Below are 26,814 nucleotides of genomic sequence, written 5' to 3'. Positions count from 1 at the left end.
GTGTATGTCTGAATATCAGCCGTTTAAGAGTAACTGTGTCAGATACCTAAAACTGGGACAAAGTGCTCTGCAGTGGTTAGTGTGGAGCCTGATTTGGGGACCTGGAGTGAAGCATATAGTCCAGTCCTAGGTTTGGAACCTGTTCCTGGTGTATTCTTAGGGGAAATTGTGTATTTCGATCCCTGTTTTTAGTGACACTCCCTTACCAGAGACAGTGGTGAGGATTGAGACTCTTTAGTAACTGCCCTGGGGTGAAGAGGGGTCAACACAATGTGACAAAGTAATTGTTTGTCTGAGTTTACTTGGGATTTTGTTTTATTATAGAGGTATGGTTAAGTTGGTAGTTGGGTAGGGCCCTGTAAGTTTGCCAGGTATTCGAGGCTTTGTTGTTGATTGTATTAGTTGCTTGATAGGCAGGGTGAGCCAAGGGGTACAGGAAGATTTGAATGTCGTATGTCTGACTGAGTTATGAATATTCAGCATGTTTAAGAAAGCATTATTAAAGTTAGTAACAGCATAATCTAGGGGAAGATGATTTAGGATGCTCAAGTTGTAGGCCTGAAGAGATGCAAGGAATGAAGCTTTATTTTATTTAGAAAGGTTCTTGACTGGCTGAGTTACACATTATGGGTTTGCTAAGTATGGGTAATGAGGACAGCAAATCTTGGATAATAGTCCTTTTGTAAAACACATAACACACCAGATTGTGTAATATTGGCTGGATTGGTAGTTGCAATCAAGTCTGCTATCAAAGAAAGACCTGTAGTTTTGTTATACTGGTCTAGGAGTAGATTAATTGAGAAAAAAAAACATATGGGTTTATACACTGATGATACTTAGGAAGTGAGTTGGCAGATCAATTAATGTTTATATCACCTAAGATTGTTTCAAAGGAGAATGTTGGTGGATGTCCAAACTGATTTTATGTACAAAGTAAAATTAAAGTTGTTTCAGTAGAATAATGCTATGTATCCACCTTTTAACTAAGCAGTTGGGGTATAATATATGATAGTCAGGGGTATCTTTCTTTGGGGGCATCTGTGACTTTCAGACAGGTTTCTGTTAATGACAGTACACCAGAATTTTAAAATTCAATGCAAGAGTTTGGGGGGGTTGTTATACATTCTGTGGAGGTTTAAATGGTAAATTAGTCTTAAAGCAGTGAAATTTGATGAGCTCCTTTTTGTAGGGGTGGTCAATGATGTGGCAAAGGAAGGTGCTAGGTTGGGGTGTATATCTCCAAACAGTAGAACTATGGTCTAAGTAGAAGTGAAGCTAAATTTAAACAGTTTAGGTAATCCTGTAGTTGGATCAGACTGGGATATGCCCCATTGGTGTGATGATGGGTTGGTAGGTAGGGAAATACTGTAGTTTTAGAAGGTGCAGAAAAGAGGTACTGTAAACACTGGGATTGATAGTCAAGTAAGATTTGATAAAAAAGGAGTAAATTTAGAGGATAATTTTATGAACCAATAAGGGTGGTGTTGTTGTAATTATGGATTCTTTGAATTATTTGTACGATTTGCATTCCATATTGAGTAATATTGATTACTTAGAATCTTCTCTTAACAAGATGAACATATCTTATAAGCAAATTGACACTAATACATATGACTTGTTGATGCAGTCTAAGTTGTCTTACAGTTCCTACAATTTTTTTTGAAGGTAGATCAACCTAAAATCCCTAGTATTTTTCATATTTCTCAGGTCGGTAAGCCTATTAACAGCCACTCTCTTAGACTAATAGTGGGCACAGCAGGTTCTAAGACTCAATTCATGGTAATGTGCATAAATAAAAAGTTAAAACCATTTATGCAAATGAATGACTTTATTGGTGAATTCATGGCACTTTTTATAGAAAATTACTGCTGTTTTATTTTCCTGATCAGGTAATATTATTATTGATGTAATAAACCTTTCTACTGCTATTCCCCAAGGAAGGTTTGAAATGGTTTAATGAGGTGTTAACTAAATGAGATTGTTTAACTATAGAAAGTGTTAAAATCTTAACATTTTTTATGAAATTAGTTTAAAAAATATATTTTTTTAAGAAGAGTTCTTTTGACAGAGAAGTGGAGTTGTGATGAGCACTGCCTGCCCTCCTACATTTTATATTGCTGTCCTACATTACTTGGAAATGTATTTTGCCTATAACACTTATGTACAACACTTGTTCAGACATTTACTGCCATGTTTTAGACATTTGTGTGTTTTTAGACTGGATGTATTAGTGAATTGGAATGTCTTAAGGAATATTCAAGTTCGACTACTAATTTTCATAAGTTCACATGCCATTACGGTAGAAATAGTATTTGTTATTTTGACATTACTATTAGTAAAACACAGGAAAGGTGTGACTCAAATATATGCCACAAAACTACGTTCTTCAGCTTTTTTTTTTCTACATTATTATTGTTTTCATCCTATACATCAAATAAGAGCCTTAAGGTCCAAATGGTAAGACTTGCTAGGATGGTAACAAGTAAAAATACTTTAGTTAAAGATTTAGATATTCTTAAATCTATGTTTTGAAGAGAGCTTACCCTAATAATTTTATTGATGAGATTTAATCTGAGGAGCTAGAAAATTACAGTAATATTTTTTATAAATCTTTGTTAGGTGCTACTTTTACAACCATTAAGAGCTCTGACTTGAGATCCCAGAGCTCTAATTTTGAAAGGAATATTGTGACTACTTACAGCACTGACCATTTAAAAGTAGGTATTAAGAGAAATTTGGACATCTTTTCAACAGACCCTGTTTTAAATAACAAATGAAGACCAAACCTTCTAGTTTTAAAGCAGGAATCTATAGCAAATTACAATGATTCTTTTTGTATCTTAAATTAGCTGCCTATAATGTATTGAAAGTTTTATAATTAGTGCAAAAAAAAAGGATCTTCAAGTGGTGAAAAGGAGGAGTTGTGGAAGTGAATGAGGCATAGTATAAGGACACTGGCCAAAAGGCAATACAATGGTAAGGGCAGCAAAGGATGAATGTGAAATAGGAGTAGCAATAGCGATAAATTAAGGAAGCAAGGGTTTTTTAGGTGCACAGCAGAAAGAAGAAAGGATGGGACAGAGCTGGGAAACTGAGCAAAGATGGCCATGAGATGACAGAGGACGGGGAGAAAGCAGAAGCAGTGAATGAATACCTTCACAAACAAGAGCACTGAGAGAGTCCCATGTGTGAAGGAAAGCAGGACAAATTGGACATGGAGGATGGTGAAAGAAAACTGTCTGCCTTTGGGAGAATAAAACACAATGAGCCAAAGAGGTTCCTCTTTGAGTCTTTAGAAGCATACTCAGTGTGTTGGCAGACCTCCTGCCAGAGATCTACAGCAGATCAAACTAGTACAGAAATACCAGAGGACTGGAAGACAGCAATTGATTTACATTTGTCCATGAGGAGCAGACAAAATCCAAATAACTATATAGCTGCCTGGTTAACAACAGTGGCATCAAAAGTCGTGGAGAGAATCCTGTGATGAATACTGGTAGCATTTCTATAGTACAGTAATCTCTGGGACAGCAGTTGACATAGGTTCACAACCATAAGAAGCTGTCCGTCAAATATGATCCAGTTTTACATATAGGCTACAGGAAAACTGGGAATTCCACTGATTTTTGGCAGCCAGTCGATCAATGATCAGAAGACTCACACTGATGATCAGTAATGGTTTCCAGAAGTATGAGAAGGTGAGTGTTGATTTTTCTACCTTGTCTCCAAGTGTAATCAATTTTGGAATTAGTATATATGTAGTACAGGGGTGTGGGGCTTGCCTCCACATCAGGAGATGCAAAAATTGTTTTTGTGTTTAGCAACCTTGGGAGTGTCATGGTTTTGAATACTGATCTCCCAAGAATTTAAATGTTTTAGTATCAAATAATCAGGCAATGGTTAAATGAGATATGAGTATTCATGTAAAACTTAGACAGGAGAGTACCACTAGACATAGTCTACCTGGATGAAATCGTGGCCTTTTGACATGGTGTGACACAGACGGCTGTCAGGAAACTGTGGAGCTTGGGAGCAGGAGCAGGACTGAGGAACTGGTTAGTTGCATGGTTGAATGGTAGAACTCAGAAATCTACTAAGAAGAACAACTTCAGGAATTAGGAAAATGACATGTAGAATATTAGAAGTGTCTGTCCTGGGTCCTTACACTTCAGTCAATTTGTCTCACAAATAGCTTTTGGACTTAAGAACAGAACCAACTTCTCTGTTTTTGTTATAAAACTGGGTGGAGCAGTGGAGGGGGGGGGTCTAAGGATTTGGAAAGACAGGACAAGTGGTCAGAAATGTAGCAGCTGATGTCCAGTACAAGCAAATGCACAGTACTGGAGTTCGAGTAGAAATAACTTGTTCTAAAATATCAGCTGGGTGGAAAGAACTACAGATAACTGAGCAGGAAAAGAATACAGGAGTGTTGATCACACCTGAACTGGACCACTGGGAGTAGAGTGAGAAGGCAGTGGCAGCAACAGAAAGAATCATGACTAGGAAAATCTGTTTGCTTTCTGGGATTAATGTTCTGATTTCTCACTGAAAATGTACTTCCATTATTTATGATATACTCATCACAATACAAATTTACATCATACAGAAAATACAATCTTCAGATTCCTCTGTCTTTCACAAATGACAAAGAACACTATTGCCTATCTCAAAGGTTAATTAGATGCCATTTCACAGTATTTTTGAAGCCAAAATGATGTCCTTTGTCTCTAAAAGAAACAGTTTTAGAAGCCAAAGATATGCTCTCCATATAGTCTTAAGGCAAGACTGTTACAAAGACAGTCTTTTGGTCTAGGTCTTGGGGTGGGGGTTCAAGTCAATCTCTAAAGCTGCCACAGTTACTCTCAACTAAATTTTCAAGATTTAGGAATTATTAAGGACCATGCCAGCTTCAGAGGGAACCTGTAGTGGCATCTAAAACCTACATTCCTGTTTTCCAAATAAAGGGCAATCCAGTGCAAATTTTCCTTAATCTCTCACCTGGAGGCTGGCATGTTTGCTATTACTGTAATTTTTAAAAGAACCAAATGTTCCATTTATCTATTTCCTAAGTTAGTCAGCTTCTGTTAAAAAAGCCATGAACTGCAGATAAAAGGAAAAGTTACAATATTATCCTGTTTTTTTTTGCCAGTGTTTAGTGTGTATATTGCTTTTCATTGTATGCAGTTTTCAATTGAGTTGTTGCACTGAAAAAATGTCAATACTATTTTTTAGATGTATGTAAACAATGTTTCCCTATGTTTTACATTTTTGTACCCTGTGCTTATTCCTTCAAATACCATATTTGTAATTATGTAACTGCCTGTCTGCCTCGGTTGTGGATGAAAAGGGCCTTAAGACCACTCCATGTTCCTTGTTAAGAATGTCAGACAGATAAATAAACAAACAGATAAAACAAATGATTTGAAATGGAGCCACAGGTCTCAAACTTGAGTTTCCTAACCTTACATTCATTCATTTTCTGATAACCCACTTAATAGAATTCAGAATCACATTTATGTCAGAACCTTTCTTGGAGCATACTGCGCACAAGGTGGCGTAACCAAGTCTGAATGATGTGCCAACCCACTGCAAAGCTCATTTCTTACTCTTACAAAACATGCACAGCTATTCAGCCATGGCACATCTTTGGGATATGGCAGAAACCCAGGCAGATGGTAGGAGCAAAGGTAGGCTCCACACAGAAGACACCTCAATCAAGAACCTAACTGGAGAACTACGATCTGTGAGACAGCAATGCTACATTCGAGAAAGATATAAAGACAGACAGACATGCATATACCTATATGTAACACATACGGAATATGTGCTGGTATCGTGTCTAATAAATTAAGTATATTGTTTTGTTGGATAAGGGTACACATCAAAAACAGAACTTCCTAATCATAGAGAACAAGATATGCCATTTATTACAAAGAAAAACCCATCACACATTCCATTTATCCATTTTCCATGTTTTTAGGTTTGTATTACTGTCTTCCATTACTTTAGTGGTCTGTGGTAATTGTGTAAGCTTCTAGTTAACAGGAGATTATACAATTTCCATAGATTTTTATCAATGGAATGTCTTGTGGGTATTTTTCTCTACTTGTTGGTAGTGTAGTTGGGGGGGGGTCATCTTAGGATGTGTTAGTATTAATATAGTTATGTTTTTAATCTTAGTTCAGATGGTTAGAATCATATCTGTTATGCCAGTAATGCTGTCTTCCAACTGGCTAGTTGAAGTACATGTATTAATCTTTTGTTCTTTTATTTTAACATTATGAAGTACACTCCTAGGGTGTTGATATTGGTGGGAAATGAACATTTTTAGATAGGGTTTGGTGTCGGTTTTCTGTACAGGGTATGCTTTTCTTGCTTTTGTTTTACTTTCCTTCTAAGTGTGGATTTGGACAGGGGCTTATATTAGATGCTCCTGGTTGTCATGTATGTATGTAGTTTAGTGTTTCGTTTTACTCAGTAAAGTAAATATGGCAGGTGTAGGAGAGTTTTGGTGTAGTGATGACATACACAAAATGGCAATAAACAGCATTTATTTACATGGTAAACTAAGTAAACATTTTATTATGCCTCCATAACTGTGTGCCTGTCTGTAATACATAAAGTGCGTGTGTGTAAGTGTCCTGTAGTGTATATAGACTTTTTTGCCACTATTTTGTATAACGGTTAAGCTGTTTGCCTTACAGACACAAGGTACATGGTTTGATTCCCTCCTTTGGTTACTGTCTGGTGATTGGCTAGGTGTGTAATAGTCTGCAGACTAATTACTTAGTATTTGGTCATTTAAACAATATTTGGAGAGGTGTGGAAAGCCCTGAACTGAAAATAACAAACTTTTCATCAAAAAGGAAGGAGAAAGAAAACTTTTATTTCAATTCTGTTTAAACATTTAAGTTGCATTTACAGTGATCTGTGAGGTGATACTTATTTGTACTTTCTGATTTTTTTTTCCATATTTTAGCCAAAAAAAGTTATCTGTTTGCATTTTTTTGTTTGTTCTGGGACTTTAGTCTAATAGCTTAATTTGTAGTTGTGGGAGGATTATGTTACCACATTATACTACTCTTCTATATCCACAAGAGTAGAAATACTTGTAAAAGGTAGCCATTTGTATTTTAAACACTGCTGGGCCTTAGTCTTGTAGTTTCCTTCACAACTGTGGCATAACTATGAACTATTGCCAGATGTGAGCCTTATTTAGGCATTTACTGGTAAATCTCTGCATAGCTTAGTGCCTTAAATGTAGTAGAATTTCAGTAGTGAGAGTATTGTTTTTTTTTTCTGCTCCAGGATTTGTGCTTCAATGCTTTTACAGTGTTGATATTCTAGTTTTGCTCGTACATCTTTATATTCTGCTTATTATTTTACTGCTTTAAGTTATATTCTAGTACCTTCTGTTGCCCATTCTTTGTCTTTCCATTTTCCACTGAAACATTAAGGTAATGTTTCTGAAAGCACACCAATATTAACATTATTTGATTGGATCCCCCTCTAGTTTGAATTTTTCTTAACCTTCCCAGCTTTTCCTGTTGTGGTTTTATAAGGCTGTGTTTCTGGCCTTTGCCCATTATGGTAATGTGATTTCCAAAGTCCCTCCTCCTCTTCTTTCATCGCTATTGTGTGTTGTTTAAGCTGTTTAAGTACTCCTTCCACTCATTGTTTTCCATAGATCCGTGATACTGAGCACCCAGCAAACCAGCACTGCTCTTGAGTAAACCCATTTACTACATATTGTGTCCTGTTCATTTTTCCAGAGCTCAACAAAGCTTGGCATTCTAGTCTGTGCTCCAGAAATTTTTTACTTGTATCCAGTGTCATCCGATCAAAGAAAAGTACTTTTGATTGCTAAATCACAATTGCTTAAGTTAGTAAGAATGTCCTGAAATTGCTTTCAACAAGGGATTTCCAGCTAGTTGTTCAATTGGTTTCTAGTAAAATTGCACTTATGTGTCTCATCTACTGTTTCTATATTAAGAGGAATGGGTTTATTCCTATTATGGCAGGAAGTATTTGCCTGGTCTATCTGAGTTGGGAAACACACAAGAGGGCTCATAGTGCAGTTGTTTTATCGGTCAGATAGCTCATTGGTCAGTTTTCATTTCTTTTCTGTGCTGCTATACATTTGGTGCATTTAAGCAGAGGTGCTTACCAGGCAGCAGTTAACAGTGCCCCGTACAGTAGCAAACACCATAGAAAACACATTTTCTCTATAGAACAGTCCATAAAACTTTACCCTGTAAAGCAGTAAATACAGAGCAAATAACTTGTGTGCCAACAAGCTTAGTGTAGCTAGTTGGTCAATGAGTGTCAATACCTACAGATTTAGTAGAATTCAGTGTTGTGTAAACATTAAAGCTAGTAGAATTTAGTCCTGTTTAGCACAATGTGCCCTAATAAACCACCATTATTAGTCTGTACGAACAAGCTTTCTAACCCCAGTATACCACCACTTGTAGGTCACTAATCAAAGGACTGGGCAGCATGTACTTGTAATTTCCTAACTTCTCTGCAGCCAGCTTGGTGGATATGGGCAACTTGTGACAATGCAACTGTCCTGTGTTTGCGGGCAACCACTTAATCCTTAAGGAAACAGACACAGTATGCAAGAGGTGTACTTACACAATGACACTGGAGGGTAAACTCTTTCATACAATCACACGTTAGTTTGTCAAAACCATGCACACAACACGTACCTCATATAGCACACAAGACATACATAGACTAATATATGCTAAGGCATTGAAAAGTAATCTTCCTAAACAGTAAAGATCACCCAGGCCACCCATGGGCAAAACTATTCCTCAGCAAGCCTAGAGGCATTTAGAAGAAACAACACCTAACATTACATATACAGTTGTTCCCAATGGAGTCCCATACACAAAGCCCCTAAGGCAATCAAACATACTTCCAAGAACTTTTGTCATAGGGGACTCCATTATAAGACATACATGCTCTTCTAATCAGACTGAACAAGGGGAAGATATTGATCAGTTGCTTATCTGGAGCCAGGATCTGTCAAATCACACATGCCCTCAAGTCATTACACCACAGGTACCAGTATGATTCCATCATAGTCCATGTGGGTGTAAATGACCTGAGATGTACCTGTCTGGACTATATGAAGGGAGACTTATTGAGTTCTCATACTGTCTCTCAGACTGGTATGAGCCTAGCATTGAGCAACATATTACCATCACTGAGGATGTTATCACAATATGAGCAAAATATAATTTATTTCAACAATTAGCTATCTATTTGGTGCCATGTGAAGGGGATCCAATATTTGTCAGCTTGGTAGGACATGGTTAACAGACCACATTGCTTTGCCAAGGATAGTCTGCACCTGTCCCCTCTAGTCAGCTAAAACATTATTAACTATTGTGTTGCCTTTTTTAGGCAATGCCAAATTGACAGACCTACTGACATTGCAAAATCAACTCAACTAAATGTCAAGGTGTTTCTGCTCAATGCCAGGAACATCCTGTCCTTACAAAAAAATATTCTCCCTGCAAGCCCTCCTCACACTCAAGAATCAAGGGTGTAGCCAGGATTTTCAAATATGTGCTAACAGCTCCTAGACTGCTGCCCCCACTAAGTCACACCCCCCACTAACATCATGCTGTCCTCCTACCCCATTATATACTGTTGTTGAAGAGACACCCCCATCACAATGCTGCTCTCCCCCACGCTCAGCAAATGCATGCCTGGAAACAAATCATTTACATGAAATACCAGAAGAAAAGTAAACATTTTAGTCCAAATGTGCATTCAACCTCTGTGGAAAAGCACATAAAATCCCTCCCAATTTATATTACCATATACTTTACCCCAGATGAGCTACTCATGAGTGACTTTTAACAAAATCTGCCACAGCTCCCACATATAAACTGTGAGTAAGTATCAATATTTGTCAGAAAAAACATCACCTCACATCAAAATTATCAACAACCCTAACTTGGAGAGGCAAATCACCCTTAAATATCCAAACATTACTCTATTGCTAGTCAAAGGTTTCTGCCAGTGTTGTCTAGTGATTATGGAACTTTGCCTTAACACTACTGGGGGAGAATATCAAACCAAGTAACTTTGTGCTATGGGGGAGTCAATTATCTAAATGGTGATTGGCACACCTATACCTCTAAAAATGAGAATGTCTAGCATTTTCAGATGCTTTTAACAACAATGCATGGGAGCAAATTGTACAAGCTGCCCACTAAAAGTTCAAATACCCTTGACAAGGCCCTTACCAAACTACCTTGCACATGTACCCCCCCTTCACATTTCTTCATCCGTAGTTAAATCTGATCATAAATCAGTCACTTCTGTGTCACATGGAATGGTATGACATCATCACCAAATGAAACTGACAAAGCTACTTTAGCTTATAGAAGATCTAGGGAAAATTTATAACAAAATCCCCTATAAATGGGCACAACTAAGAGGGATGCTATATTCACTTTCAGTCTTAGCCCTTTCCAAACAGCCACATAAAGGTTATTACCATCCACCTTAACTATGATGGTAAATTCAGGAAGAAACCTGTTTGGTGAAATTCCCTTATTAATAAACTATATAAATCTTCCTCTGTCTACATTAAGACCACAGTGAAACATGCCATCAAGGAACTACCACTAGAAAAAGCAAAGCAGAGTATGAACTTGAACAAATATTTCATTAATTATGTCAAAAAAAAGTAAGGGAAAAATGTCCAGTAATACATTGAGCTCATCTATAGCATTCCAATCCAAAAGATACAGTTTAGTGCTAACTTCCCCAACCAACCACATTGTTGCCCTACTATGCTTGAAAAATATTGAAAAAGCAGCATACATATCTTCATATCTGAACACACACAATGGTTTTATTTGCGTAGAATGTTTTGTTAATGTATTTAAAACGTGGCTGATATACAAATACACATATGCCACCATTCTAATTGTGTGGGCCTAGAGACAACAAGGACAGAAAAAACAAAATCAAATGTAAAAAAAAAAGACAACACAAGATAGGTTTCCCATTTTACAGGACAAATTATGACTTCCTCCTCTTCAACATAGAAAGATTTGAACGTTGTTTAAGCACATTAAACCACTACCAACAAATATCACCCACAGGTTATTACCAAACTAGTCCTTTGATAATACAGACTTGTGACCAGTAGCACAGTGTTATTAAGTTGATTGGGATTCCCACAAATTGCTCTCTACACTCAGAACTATAAGGTTGCATTTATCCCACTGCTGATTTCAAAGGAAGTGTTTTCAAAACAGTATGGATGGCAAAAGCCCTTCATAAAAAGTATAGGCAGGATATAAATTCTGAACATCCTGTCCTTTGTAAAGACACTGAAAAATACAATGAAATTACAAAATATAATTATGGCATAAGCAAGTAGCAAAATGAATCTGTCTGCAAATATTCTAAAAAGTGCGTCCTGCAAGTTGAGAACTTTATATACTCTCTACTGGAGTTTTACTTTCGCAATAACCAGTGATTTCTGCTGCTAACTTAGCCAGAGCACTCAGAAATTGTTCTTTACCCCCAAATCAACTTTCCTCTCCAAGCCCTAACCTTTCTTCACCTCCCTACTCATGTTATCTTAATTCAATTCAGGACTAAACAGTTGTATGGCAAATTCCCCACGCTTGCCTCTCCAAATTCAATGGCTACTTAAGTTATTTTTTTCATACCATGTTTATGAAACTTGCATCTGCTGATATTGCCAAATTCCTAGCTCATACATTTAACTTTCCATAATACACCTTCTTACCCTGTCTTATTTCAAATATTCCAAATCTCAATAGACAAAACTATCACAAATCTAAATCTACAAGAAGTATGAGAACTCTGAGCCCAAATATTAGCTGACTGCCCCATATACACAAGTTGCAGTTTGACCAAATAAATATGAACAGTTTGTCTACATACCTTGAAGCATTGGTGAGGTGAACGAAAAAGCAAGCAGAGAAAAAAAAGAAAAGAAAGGACATAGCAGGTACTGAGTAAATTAGTCAGTCCATCAGCAGGTCTACAAATGCAAAGATTGAGTAGAAGAAGAGAAAAATCACTCCTGAGCCCTTTAAATCCACCACATGGTCTGACTGTGGCACAGACACACATATATCGAATTTGTCCAGCAGAAACATAACCATACTACTTTACTTATTTGCTCAAGAAATCTAGACAAAGTAAAAAAGAAATCATGGGTAGGGGAGCCTAAACTCAGGGTAATTTTTAAATATGACTGTAATTCTATTAAAATCATTAGAACAACAGGTTTTGCATAATCAATCATTTTTTTTTTAATAATTATGAATCTTCAATGAATTACCAAAAAAAAATCAGCATTTTTATGAAGGAAAGGGCAAAAACAATAGGCAAAATTTGGGACTTTTGAGAGGTATGAATAGCATATATGGAAAACAAATGGAACATCACTGATCTGAAAATAATAAACAGTAAATCTGAGCAGCAAGAGTAACACCACCACTAGCCAATAACAGAACAACAAACAACAAATCTGAGCAGCAAGACTGTCAAACAACCAACAAATAACAGAATAACAAATCCATGCAGTACGGGTGACAGCACCACCAACCAATAACAACAGAGAGTACAGTTCAGATTTTCTAAAGATGTTGGTGCAGAGAGCATATCTATAAGCTACCGTGCTGGTACTCTTCTAAAGTGCTGCATGCATACCTCCCTGTTCACTCCTGCATGTTGCCTTGCTGCTTATGTAATTGCTGGAATTCTTCTACCAGTTAGAATAGTTAAAAATTATGAAGGCTTAAAGGAAAGCTGCAAAAGAAACCAGAAAGTTGTTTTCATGTTTTCTGGGCTTCTCATCTTCCGGGATACTAAAATGTAACTTTTTAAATGGAGCAATTAATACCTTCCAAAAGATGAGATGTAAAAATAATAAAAACAAAAACACTTGCAATGTTGCAAATTGTGATAGTCTTAAATTACTGTGTTTTAGTAGAGTCCATATAGGGTGGTTCCTCCTAGGTTCTAATGTTTCCATGTTACTATTCCCATTCACAATTCTTGCACTGTAATGCATACAGTGTGTATGCCTCCTTACGTCCTTGTCAAGAATACAGACATCTGTGCAGTTACTGAGACATGGTTTACGAGGCAGAAGAATACCCCAACAGTGCAAGGTTTCAGTTCCTTCTACATTTTTAGACCAGTAACTCCACATACAAAGGCTAAAGTTGGAGGTGTCTCAATATACATCAATAACAAGAATACTTCTACCCCAAAAAAACTGAGGTCAGGAAGCACAGGATTAGCTGCTATTCTTTTATTTTTACTTCTTCTGGTACCTCGGCTACACAAGCCTTCTAAGGAATAAAGCAGTAAATAAGCAGCCTTTTTATATCCTACAATTAATTGTGTTTATCCATTTCAATTACTTTACACCAATTACTACTAAATTCATTAACAATTTCAAAATTCAAAGTTCAACTCAAACTCAAACTTAAATGTGTACCCTCCCATATAAGTGTCAGAAAGAAAGAGACCACACTAAACTTTCCAAAAATACATATGAAAGCACTACAATATAATGTCTTACATAATACATTGAACAGTGAAACCATTCACTCTTATCAAAAAATTAGATTATAATAAATAAATACAAAAATATGTATCAATTTCATTATCGCTATTCAATATATATTAATTTCTGAATTCATTCAACTTTACATTCTAAAGTTTACATATAACCAATTTATTATTGCACTTTTCCCAACTATTACTTCTCAATTTATTAATGTAATTACTCGTGTTCCCCCCTATTACTTGTGAATCCAATAAATCCTTTAGACATCCCAATTTATGTCCAAATTTAACCCATGTGGAAACGAAGTACCTACATTCACAATAATTTTAGTTTCTAACCTTAACAGTCTAAGTCTAAATTCATCTCCCCCCATATTATGACATCCAAAAGGTTGGGTCAGAACACTGAAAATGAAGGTGTCAGCATCTCCCCCATGAACAGTGCAAAAATGCTGGGCCACTGGACTCTCCATTCTTCTGTTCCTCACATCTCCCAAATGTTCTAATATTCTTAACTTCACTTTTCTCTTTGTTTGTCCTACATACCACATATTGGGTGTACATCCACACCCAATAATGTAGACAACTCCACAGGAGTCACATTTAAACTCATTTTAATCCAAAACTTCTTTCCATTAATTACCCAACCATCCACATTTTTTTATCTTTTTACATACCTTGTACATTCCACAGGGGAATGCTCCCAACCTCTTCACTACTGTGTTCTATGCCTTATGATTCAATAATTTCCTCAAGTTGCTAAATCGGCCATATGAAAAAGTTACTTTATTTGGGAACAAATTACCCACCATTTCATCTTTATAAATTACTGGCCATAATGTATTCACCAACTCTCTTAATGTGTCAGTAAAGAATACTTCTAGCATGGTCAAACAGGATGATGTGCTGGAGTTCCTCTATGTGCAGATCACCATAGAGAAAATCCTACCATATTCTAGCCAGCTATAGGTCACCCTCCATGTTCCTAGAAGCTCTCAATACATATTTGGTCCTACTGAAGACACTAATCATCCAACCTAACACTCTACTCATGGGAGACTTAATTACCCCTCTATAGACTGAGAATCCCACACAGCCTCAAATCTACAGGCACAGCGATTCTTGGTCTTCATAAATACAAACACCCTTGACCAAATGGTGAGTATGCCCACTAGAGCCTCCAATATACTGGAACTCATACTCCCAAATAAGGGAAAACACTGCACACTCCTCAACATTTCATCTTCCCTGGTAAAATGTCTGACCATAAAGATGTCTCCTTTTTAATCAAAATCAACTCAGTAACCCAAGTAAAACCAATAACAGCTAGGAACTATAACAAGGCAAACTGACTTTTATTAAGTGATGGTTTGTCGAAATTCAATGCCCTGCCAAACCCTAAGAGCACAGTAGTCCACACGGACTTCCTCTCAAACTCTGTACAACCATGTCAGTGGCTGCAAAGAGGCTGCTGCACCTATTAGAAGTAAGCCCAGAATTAGCTCCAGAAACAAACCGCCCTGGTGACATCCCAAATTAAACAAGATATACAACAAAAGGAAAACAATTACGTCAAAAGTCAGGAAGGGTAATTCCCATAAAAATTAAAATTCTCATCAAACTTAATAAGTAGCTAAGAGGCCTAATTAGATCAAACCCAACTTTGAGGTTAATATAGCTTCCCATGTATTGGGAAGAGAGATTAGATATGCAATTCACAAAGAAACAATGGAAGGGCATACATATGGCTCCCACATATGCAACAAAATCTAGAATATTTAGGATTTCTGACTGGAAGTGTTTGCTTAGATACTTTTATATCCCAAACAGACTCCAGAGAATTTTTCGTCAGGTAGATGGAAATGTTGGAGGTGTAATGGGGAAGAAAGAGGTACCTGGGAGCATATGTTCTGGGAGTGTAATAAGTTTGCAGAATTTAAAAGTTTTCTACAGAGTACTCTGTCAGGAATAATGAAATAACAAATAACAGAAACTAAGGAAATTATTGTTTTGAGCAGGGATAGATTATCTGAATTGCCTAGACATAATAAGGCCTTGTTAAGTTTAATTCTGGTGGATGCCAAAAAAAAGCAATTACTAGAAAATGGAAATCAAAATCTAAACCAGCTATACTTGTAGTAGTGAATATCATGACAGAAAAAAAAGAACAGGAAGTGGGATCTTTAGAAAAGGGTAGGGGTAAATCACATAGAAAAAATGGAAATTGTGGGAAACATACATGCAGAAAAATGTTTGGAGGAGGTATGACGTTTAAGAGAAGGCAGGAATTGAACAATTTATGTAATGTTGCTTTGATTATATGATAATATATGTTATGTATAATGTTTATAAATGTGAATTTGTTAATAGGATTTGATTACTTTTATGTAAATGTAAGTTTGCTTATATCAGAAGTGAAATTCTATAAAGGTGTCTGAAAATAGAGAGCCTACCAGTTGAAAAATAACCATAAGACCTTCTTCAGCTATGTCAGAGACCTGAAGAGCAGCACACAGCAATGTGCTGAACTGGTGGGTAATGGTGCCGCATTCACTGACCCTGGCGTTATAGCAAACCTATCAGTGGATAAATTCAGTTCCAACTTTACTCCCCTAACACCACCCCAATCATCCCCCAAGGAATAAACGCAAATATAACTCCTAACTATAACTAGACAGCATGTGCTTGCTGTGCACACTAAAGCCAAGAAGACAGCCTCAGCGAGCCACAGTAACATCCCAGGATGCCTCTTGAACAGACTACAATACAACTAATCAGGAACCCTGGAGTCATTTTTAACTATAGTCTTAAACAGGCTTTATGCCACAAGAATGGAGGACTATGACGGTCATTCCCCCCCTTCATAAAGGAGGACTTTCAACAGATCCTGGAAACTACAGACCCATTAGTCTGACCTGTTGTATTTGCAAAGACGTGGGAAGAATCATCATGGCAATTATCAAGGACATAGGAGACCTCCATACACTTGATCCATTCCAGTCTGCCTTTGTCAAAGTAAGGTCATGCTTTGTCCTGTTGGGCTTCTTGGAAAAGGTCACCAAGGCAACGGATAAGGGGAAAGCAGTGCATACTTCCTACCTAGATCTGGCTAAAGCATTTGATACAGTACCCCACTCAGGCATTGTCAAATTTAAGGAACTAGGCATAAACCCTTTATAACATGCTGGATAGCTAACTGTCTCATGGATAGAACCCAAAAACGTCAGGACTGGTGAGGCCGCTTTCATAAAGAGAACAATCACTAGTGGAGTCCCTCAGGGTTCTGATTGCGCCTACTCCTCTTTGGCATATATTTCTCAGATGTCATGCCAATGTCAAAGGCACCTGGCTGACCATGTTCACAGATGATTGCAAACTGGAAGCAGTCACTGAATTCTCCCAGGATGAGAGTATCCTTCAGGAAAGTCTAACACAGACAAACAGTTGATGCCAAAGTCGTGGTTTAAAATTCAGTACCAAAAAAAATATGTTATGGTACGTTTTGGGAAGTCAGTCACCCTGTTTAACTACATCATCAACAAAACATCACTAAAAGTTGATTCACTAGTCAGGGATCTGGGAACTGATGTTGGTCAAAGGCCAAGTTAATATCTATGCGTGTCCAAGCTAGTAAGAAAATCCTTCAGTTTTTCTCAACTTATAAGTAAGGCCATGGAATTTAGGTCCAGAGAAGTCATCATACCACTGTAAGTGGCCCTCATCAGACCCATCATAGAGTATAATGCCCCCTTCAGTAGGTACCTGACCAGACACATGCAGCAACTGGAACATCCACAAAGGTTCCTTACAAAAATAATACAGGGAGTAAACTCAACATCCTACACTGACTGCCTCAAAGCCCTGACTCTGTATCATTAAGACTTCTGGGAGGTGATCCTAGCCTGGCATATGAGGCATCCCTGGAACCTACTTTGATGAACCTTTCATAAACAAACAGCATCAGAACTACTACATCAAAAGACCTAACTTGTGCTTGCAACATAAATGGAATATGCTGGAAAGATGGATATCTTTTTCAAAGAATTCCCATTCTCTGGAACAAGCTTCTCACCCATATGAAGCAGAGTTCCTCTCTATTTTATTTTACATTTGGTTACCAGGAAAGTTCGACTGGACAGAAGCCCTTTTTCAGTGGAGGTCCAGGGAGTAGCGCTCCACATATGACAAAGATTAATAAAGTACAATTTCACAGGTACAGAATCATGACAGTTTACACTTTACATCAAATCAAATTATGATAATTCTAAACCTTGTCACCACAATAAACAGAACATGCTGGAGGGATAGATTCCTGTCCCAGAGACTTCCCATACTCTGGAACAGACTACCTATCTATGTCAAACAGAGCGCCTCATTAGCACTCTTCAAGAAAAATCTTGATGATTGGATGGGAAATGGGAAATTCACCCCAGGGATCACTTCTGTGGCTCTGCTCGACAGGGGCACAGGAAAATAATTTTCTTGTGTGGCGAAAGCCAGGGTATATTTTTTGGCTAGGCTTATATAGGCCCTAGGGCCAATAGCCTAGTACCTACCTATGAACATATGTACCTATATGTAAGCTGTGTACTAGAAATGTGAATGGTCTGAAGCATTCAGACTGGATGAGTACACTGGAGATGAAGCAGAAATCTATTTTGTAGCATCAAGTTTAGTATCTTTTTTCAGTTATTCACTTTCTTTATCTTGTATTGTATATTATACACATATTTAATAATGGCTGGACAGTATATATCCAGTCACTGAAATGCACCATCTGACCAATAACAGGCTTCTGTATGTCCACTTAAAACTTAACATTTTATTGATAAGTAGCATTTCATTACCAACAATATATTGTTTTGATGCAGTATAGCATATGTGAAGCTTAGATATAAAACCTTTTGATTTCCCACTGTTTTCAACATTCCGGTATTATAACGGACCCAGGATTTGCTGAGTCCTCAGAATGGCACAATGCCAAGCAAATAACCTCTTTACTCAAACATTTAACAAGGTCAACTGCAACTTATTTCAGGGGGCTCATTGACTAGTTACACATAATTTACTGTGCAGATTACACGTGCAGATATCCCTTAAGTGCTGTTTGGTCAATGCAAAAACACAATTCATTATGCTAGACGTGTTAAAGTAAAAATAGATCCCTTAGAGGGAAGGGTATCAGATATTCACTGTTGTGAAATATATTGATATGCAAATACATCTTTTGCATTTATTGTGAAGTCCAAATTACCTTTATCAGCTAAGATGAAAAAAACATAGATTCTTAGTGGAGTAAAAGCTGCGTAATCAATACATGGTTAATGAATAAACTCACATTATGAACATTACTTCTAGCAATTAATAGGCCATGTGTTGCTACTTAAACAGCCCTGGGAGAAAAAATGGAGTAAAGCGTTCCCACTCTCAGCTCTTGTAGACTGGTTTACTTCAATTTATTTTCTTATTACATAATAAGGTGGTTATGAATTTTCGGATTCACATGTAGATTACAAATCTTCATTTATCCATATAACTCATTTTGCAAATACAAGATCCACTGATTCATCTCTCCCCTGTTGATCTTGAAGTTTAAAAACAACATCATTCTGAATGGCTGGAGAATATCTTTTTTTTAGTCCACAGATCTGGGCAGTTATTTATAAACAGACTATATCACACGTTTTATTTTGTTTATAAAGCAGATAGAATTATAATGAAATCAGACACGTTTATTACATATTGCTAAAATAACAGCCAATAAGGCAAAATAATTTAAACCCTCCACTTGTTAACTAACAGTAAAAGGAAATGTATTTAATATCTTTTAAGTTAAGTTATGATTTATATAAAAGTGGCACTGTGATTTTCTAAAAAACATTCAGCTTTATTTCTATTTAAAGGGTGCCTTCTGTAGAGCTAGAACAGAGCTTTTAATGATTTTCCCTAAGATTCTGATTTGGATGGTATGTGAAGTTCTTGTAGGAGAGGGTTTTACTGACTGTCCATTATAGGAATTCTTAGAGAGCCCCGACTTGGAACAGGAAATGCAGCATGGACTACACACATTAAACAAAACTGAAAAGACAATGTATGCCACGTTTCCCCTTTTTGTTCTGAGTTTGTTGACAAACATACCCGGATGCCAGCCATGGAGATGCTTTCCAGCACTTGTATAAAAGGACAGAGGAGTAGGTTTGTACTAAGCAAGGCTCCAAGGGAAGATTATACTGCTAAGGAACAAAAAATGGGAAAAAACTCTGTCAATGCAGTGAAAGAAAAGAGTTTATATCTAAAATTGACTGGATTGTGCATTGTGATGCTGCTGGCTGTGGGAAAAAGCATTTTGTGTCATAATGTATTGTGAAGAGTGATTGCTCATAAAATTAAAAATGAAACAGTAATTGCAAATGACAATGAAGGAAAAGAAAAGCATTGAAGTTACACTGAATGCAAGAATTAGTGAAAGAAAAACAATTATTAGGAAAAACGAACTACTTTCCCTGGCTCTCTAACTATCCTAATTCCCTTATGCAAAAAAAGAAACAAAGCCTGGGCATACTATTCAAAAAAAAAAAAAAAAAAAAAAAAAAAACTCGAGCAAATTTACAACACATGTAATCTTGTAAAAAAACAAGTCATCTTAGATTAAAAACAATTCTACTGACAACCACAAGACCAGCATAAAACTAACACAAAAATGTTTTGGCATACGATCCATAAAATTCTACACCCAGGAAAACCATCTGCTGACAGTACTTCTTCAGATATAGCATCTCAGTTTAACTCTTATTTCATTAACAGCATAGCTGCTTTTACGAACAATTTTCGAGCATCACCTCCCACTGTCTCCAGCCCCCACAATACATGCCCCACCTCATTCTCAGTTTAGCCAGTACCCACCTCCTTCATCAAATCCCTGCTACACAAACTCAAACCATGTTCCCCTTATGCTGATAATCTGCCCAAAGAGTATCTACAAATGCCTGCTCACTCTATAGCCTATCCAGTTTCATTCTGATAAACAGTTCTATCAAATAAGCCTATGTCAGCACATTGGAAAAAGTTCTATGCCCTTCCTCTTCACAAAAGTGGTACCTCCACTGAAATAAACTACAGGCCTATTGCAATTCTTTCTCCATTCTCTAAAATTCTGGAAAAATGCACCCATGAACAGTTACTACAATACGTACCTGACCATAATCTTCTTTCTCCCACACAACACAGATTTAGACCCGCACACAGTACTACCACTGCTCTTCTTTCTTTCACAGACACAGTAAATAAAACACGAGATACTGGCAACTTTGTCTCTTCTGTATTCTTAGATCTATCGAAGGCTTTCAATACTGTTTCCCACCCTAAACTCCTGTCCCAACTTGGCTTAACTAAAACTACCATTCAGTGGTTCAATAGTTACCTCTCTAACTGATACCAATCAGTCAAATGGAACTCCACTTTCTCTCCCTGTCTACCAATACACACTGGGGTACCTCAAGGGTCTATTCTCGGACCAGTCCTTTTCAATATCTTTATCAATCATATTCATACCTCTGCAGAACTAGCTACCCTTATTCAATATGCCAATGATGCTACTTTAATCTGCTTCTCCAAACAATCACCAAAGTACAACTCAGGAAGCATTTAACTCCATTGAGGCATGGCTCACCAAAAAACAAATGCTACTCAGTCCCACAAAAATACAACTCCTGCTATTCTTACCAAAGCAACCCCCTTAATAATAATACCTTCATAATTACCTCCCTGAACAACATCAAAATTGATGTCACCCACATCAAACTGCTAGGTGTTATAATTGACCATAATCTCAAGTTTGATCTGCATTTCAATAACAGTATAAAAAAAGACCAATCAAAAACTAGGCATGCTGTATACGGTAAAAGAATTCCACAGTAACTCCACAAGAGAAACTCTCACCACCTACAGTCTCATGCCATTACTTCTATATGCCTGCCCAATCCTAACCAATCTTCATTCTTCCCTAAAAGCAAAGCTGAGTCACTGCTACAATAAAATAGCTAGGTTTGCCACAGGACAGCCCCCCAGCAATCACCACTGCTCCTCACTAAAAGCCTTACAATGGCTTAAATTCCCCAACCTGCTGACTCTGAATCAACTCATGTTACCACACAAAATACTACATGCTTCTTTTTCACAACCACCTCAACTTTACTTCAACATAACACACCCGTGACTTACATTCCTCTCATAAACATCTACTATCTATTTATAAACTTCACAGATCATCTAGCATTAGTCTGTACTCATAATGTGTTACTAAAACCTGAAACTCTATTCTTGGCTCTATCAGACTTATACCCCATCATTCCTCCTTCAAATCTCAACTGAAACAACATCTGTCCAACAACTGGCTCTGCCAATGCCCTATGCCAACTTAGTCCTCCGTCTAAACTCTCACAGATGGACTACAATACTATGTTTCTTTTGTTTTTCATGTACCACCCAATCAGCCATTATACCTTATCCTTTTTTGCATTCTGTCCACCTGTAATCCATATCTACCTGATGTTTCTTTTTCTTTCTTTACTCTACCTTTCCCCATCCTATTATACTAACCTGTATTACATTGAATATGCCTTGAGCTAGACTCATATAGTTCTTAATTTGCTATTTATACAACTTTTGTATTTATTGGCAGTGATTATTGTATGTATATTGTATTTTACCTGAATTTCTGTGTAAAAACAGAAAAATGTAATTATGCTAATGTGTTTCTGGAGCTTTTCTCCCCAGGCCTCCACTGAAATGGGTGCATGCCCAGTCACTACTTTCCCGGTAAACAAATGTCAAATGAATAAATACATAGATAAAAAGGGAACTCAGAAGAAATGTGTGCAATTTTACAGACAACTGAAAGTTAAGTGCATCTGTTGCAGTTACTGCACTGACCTAGGAAAACCCTATGTACATAAGAAATCACAACAAAACCATTGAAGAAGTTAAGGTGCTGAATCCAGCAAACCCCCAAAGGCCAGAGGTGTGATTGCCAATTGCAATGAGTACTGAAAATGAAAACAAGTGTGCTGGTATAGAATACAAGAATATCCCAGTGTTCTAAGCTAGCCAGAGTTTGTTGTGCTTACACAAGGTTGTTTTTCAGACCATATAAAGAAAACATTTAATCTGCTGAAAAGATCAATGAAGTGAAAATAAAGCAGAATGTCCTCTGCCCCAAAGTGTGCTGGCTAATATTATGTGGCATATCAGTAGGACAAGACGTCAAAATCTAGAATGACCACAATACATAGAAAATAAATGACAGAAAAATATATGTTAATTAAATGCAGATCAAGTGTGGGTGCACTATTTCACTGTAGTCATTTATTTTGCTAATACATTTTAGAAAGTAGTGTATTGAAAAATTCTAACTGAAAAATACAGCGAAAAAGTTTCAATATCTTGGCTCAACAGACTAAGCAGTGAGTGATGCTGAATAGAAATACAAGAGGTAATAATCAAAGACCATCAAAGAACTTTCATATTATATGGAATTAAGAAACAAACCAGCAGTGTCATTTTTTATTAAATGACTATGTTAGGGGAATGTAAGGAAAAATGACAGGAGAACCTGTGTTCATTCAATAATGATAGCTATTAGGGAAACAAAATCTATTCTGAAAATTCCTGGAGTAACTTGTTGGTCTGATGCAAGCATAACAAACCTATGGTACATAGTCAATTAAGGAATTAAGATAGGATTATTTTGGATACCATACCGCATATCACTGACATGAAGTGGGTATGTGGACTTGACATTTTGCACTTACTAGTTTTTTTTTCTTACTAAAAACAGATCGTCTCAGTAGTAGAGCCAGTTAGTAGAGAGAGAACAGTGCATGCAAAAAAAATAGCTTCCATGAAGACCGAGCCAGCACTCAGTAGAAGGGCACTCAGCTTAGTATCAACAAATGAGCGGTAGCCAGCACTGGTAAAGGCAATGCAGTAATCAAAGATTAATGCAGTCTAACACAGAATGCAGGTGGAAGTGATGCCTGCACAGCAGGTGAATCATGTTTATTATCTGCCTTGGGACTGAAATCATTACAGCTTTTTGATAACTGCTGTAGTTGGGGTGAAAGTGTTAAGAGTTATGCAATAGTGCATAACGACATTAAGCAGCAGATCAAACACCTGTGATCTGTAGTACTGGACTTTGATGTACAGAAAAAGTTATGCAGCAATAACATACTCTGTAAGCTTTACAAATTTAAATTACTTAGATTAAACATGGCAACAGACTGGGGATACCCATAGTGTTGAACCACACAGATTACAGTATTGTTTTTTTTTTTTTTTTTTTTTTGCACAGTAAACTCCAAAACATCAAGTCACTGATTATTAAGTCATACTGAAAACAAACTGATTATTTTTCTGGTTATTCAGGTTGATGGAAATATTTTGAAGGTTGAAGAAAGTGTCAATGTTGCATTAGAAGCCTACTTGTACTTTATATAACAATCTGGTCCCCACCTCTTCTTGTGCGACTGTACTTAGAAATGAAACACATGAGATAAATATTACGTACATTTAATTTCAAGCTTTAAATCTGAGATAATGTTTGAACTGACACAAAAGTATAAACCAAAGATGCCAGAGGCAAAGGGCCCAGTGACCACCATTACAGAGATATTGGATACTGATGTTAAATTGTATTTTGTGTCAATACTGCCTTCAATATCTTGATAAAATACTAAAGTGAAAGAAAAACATTTGGTTCTTTCCTTAACTACTACCCTGACAGAACTGCATGGCATTATTTACAGGAACTGTGTGATAGTTTGATGGTATTAGGGGTTAAATGTTGCAATCCTCTACAAATACAGGGCAAATGCAAGGATTAAAGGCTGTCTCTGTCTGTTTCATTCGCTTTCTTCCTTTTCCCTGCTTCTCAGTAGCATCCGTTGCACTATTATGCTATACCTCTGGTGACACTGCAAAAATTAGTCTTACAGAAAATAATTTGTTACATTTCTTCAACAAGTAGTATTTTACGCTTAAAAAAAGCTACCAAGGTGAAGAATTCAAATGCATTTTAAGAGCATGGCTGCAGAGTGGATAAAAACCCAAGTTACGGTAAACAGGGTTTCTAGCACTCAGTAATTCTACAAACACTGGAAAGCCTGCAGCTGGGGAATTTAATTCATGTACTGATCATAGAACACTATTATAGCAATAACCGACAACGTCTGTGTGGTATATTGAAATTTACCCATGGTTGGTGTGGTTTAATCACAAGGGCGAATGAGTGATTAAATAAAGCCAACTGTGCATAAATTTTAATATACAACAACCACGGAGTCAGTTCTTGGTATTATACAATGACATTATTTAAGAAAAAAATACTTACTTTTCTTAAATAATGTCTTTGTATAATGGTGCATTAGTGTTCTTCCACGGCTGGTGGTATACTGCTTACTTGTGTTTATGTACTGCACATGCTTATGGGACTTGCGTTCCCACGCATACCCAGTACATCAGTGCTCGGGAAAGTAAGCAACGGAGAAAAGAAGATCTCCATTGCTCTGCTTTTCCTTTTTTTTTTTTTTTTTTTTAATTAATTAAAAAAAAAAAAAAGGTTCTGGAAGTTTAGGGTGGGAGAGAGACAGAATGGAGGAAATACAAGGGAAATCAGGTACGTGTCTTTAGTTTTAAACAACATACCTGATTTCCCTTGAATTTTCTGTATGGTCTCTTTCTCTTATGTCTGGAGTCTGGATTACAATTTTTGTTTTTATTTTTGTTGAAAAAAAGTTAAAATTAAAGAATATACCAACGGAAAAAAGTCAGAGTGACCAGACCTTTTTCCATTGGTATATACAACGGGCACTTGTTTTAGAATGTTAATGGCCAGTCATTATATGATAGCTAATAAAACATTTCATCATTCAAGACCAGCAAATCCAGATACAGTTTTTGTCCCAATACAGTTTGTATTAAAAGTCAGACATTTTTCAGAGCATGGAGAAGACTTCGTTGCACCAAACTGTCCAGGAAATCATAGATAAACGATAATGCTTGTGATGCCCGTACTCTGACCTAGCAGTCAAGAAGCCTCAATCTTCATCACTAACACCAGAGAGGGCATCTCATATATGAGGAAAGGATAACAAATACACACAGTAAAGTGCAATTTCCCTTATGAGCACACAGAGATCACAGTCAGTCTGGGGCTGGTCGCTCCCTAGGTCCCCAATGAGACTCCCCACTGGCACAGCTATTGGGTCCAGATCTCAGCCTAGCTGGGCAAGCTAAAATTTCCAGCACCCTTGCTGTCCAACCAGTGCTTCGTGTCCCTGCCCAAGTAGCTGACACACACACTTTGAGATAAGTTTATACAACCACACAGACACTTCTGGGGAAGGCTGGCACAGGTTCTCCAACTGTGCCCCTTTAACCCAGACTATATGGTAGTACCACTTGCCACCACCCACTAATATTCATCAGCTACTCTAAGGCCCTTAAAAGGGCTTATTACTGTGCAATATTATTATCCAATTGGTAGATGTAACTAAACAGTCTCAAGGTTTATTAGAGTGACCTGGTACAGGATCCTTCTATACATGCAATGTACTCTTACAGTTTAACTTATTTCTACACAAAACCAGCCACATTTAAAAGGTTTTAAAACATTTAATAATAAATAATTAAAACCAAAAGACAATACTTTTTATTACACAGTCAGTGCTAGTCAAGAGAGTTCAGAGATCACACAGATATTCTTAAAATAAATCAGTAGTACACTTCTGACATGACAGAAAAACACAGTCTAATATTTTTAGCTTCTAGCTATCTACCAGAAAACACACTTCTAAAATAACTTACTTACAAAGCGCATAAAGCAGTGCTGAGTTGGATGTTCAGACAAAAAAGCTTAATAATCTCTGGTTCTCACTATTTAAATTGAAACTCCAGTTCTGCTAAACATTACGTCATCTTTTACACCTTCTTGGTGTTCCCAGGCTGACAGAAACTGCATTTTTATTCTTTTACACTTAGAGCAATAACGGACATTCCACATGTAAATTCTGGTCATTAACGTTAGCCTTAAAACAATAGGCAGGAAGCCTTCATCTAGCTGGACTGGAGCGGACTTGTAAAACATCAAAGGCAGTGATGAAATAATTTTAATTTCAAAGGACCAACAAGAAATACTTGACTTAGCTTCCTTTATAATGGAAGGCAATA

This window comes from Protopterus annectens, chromosome 14.part0 (assembly GCF_019279795.1).
Source record: "Protopterus annectens isolate FY-2018-M chromosome 14.part0, PAN1.0, whole genome shotgun sequence".
Classification (NCBI taxonomy): Eukaryota; Metazoa; Chordata; order Ceratodontiformes; family Protopteridae; genus Protopterus; species Protopterus annectens.
Note: the sequence above shows the minus strand (reverse complement) of the source record.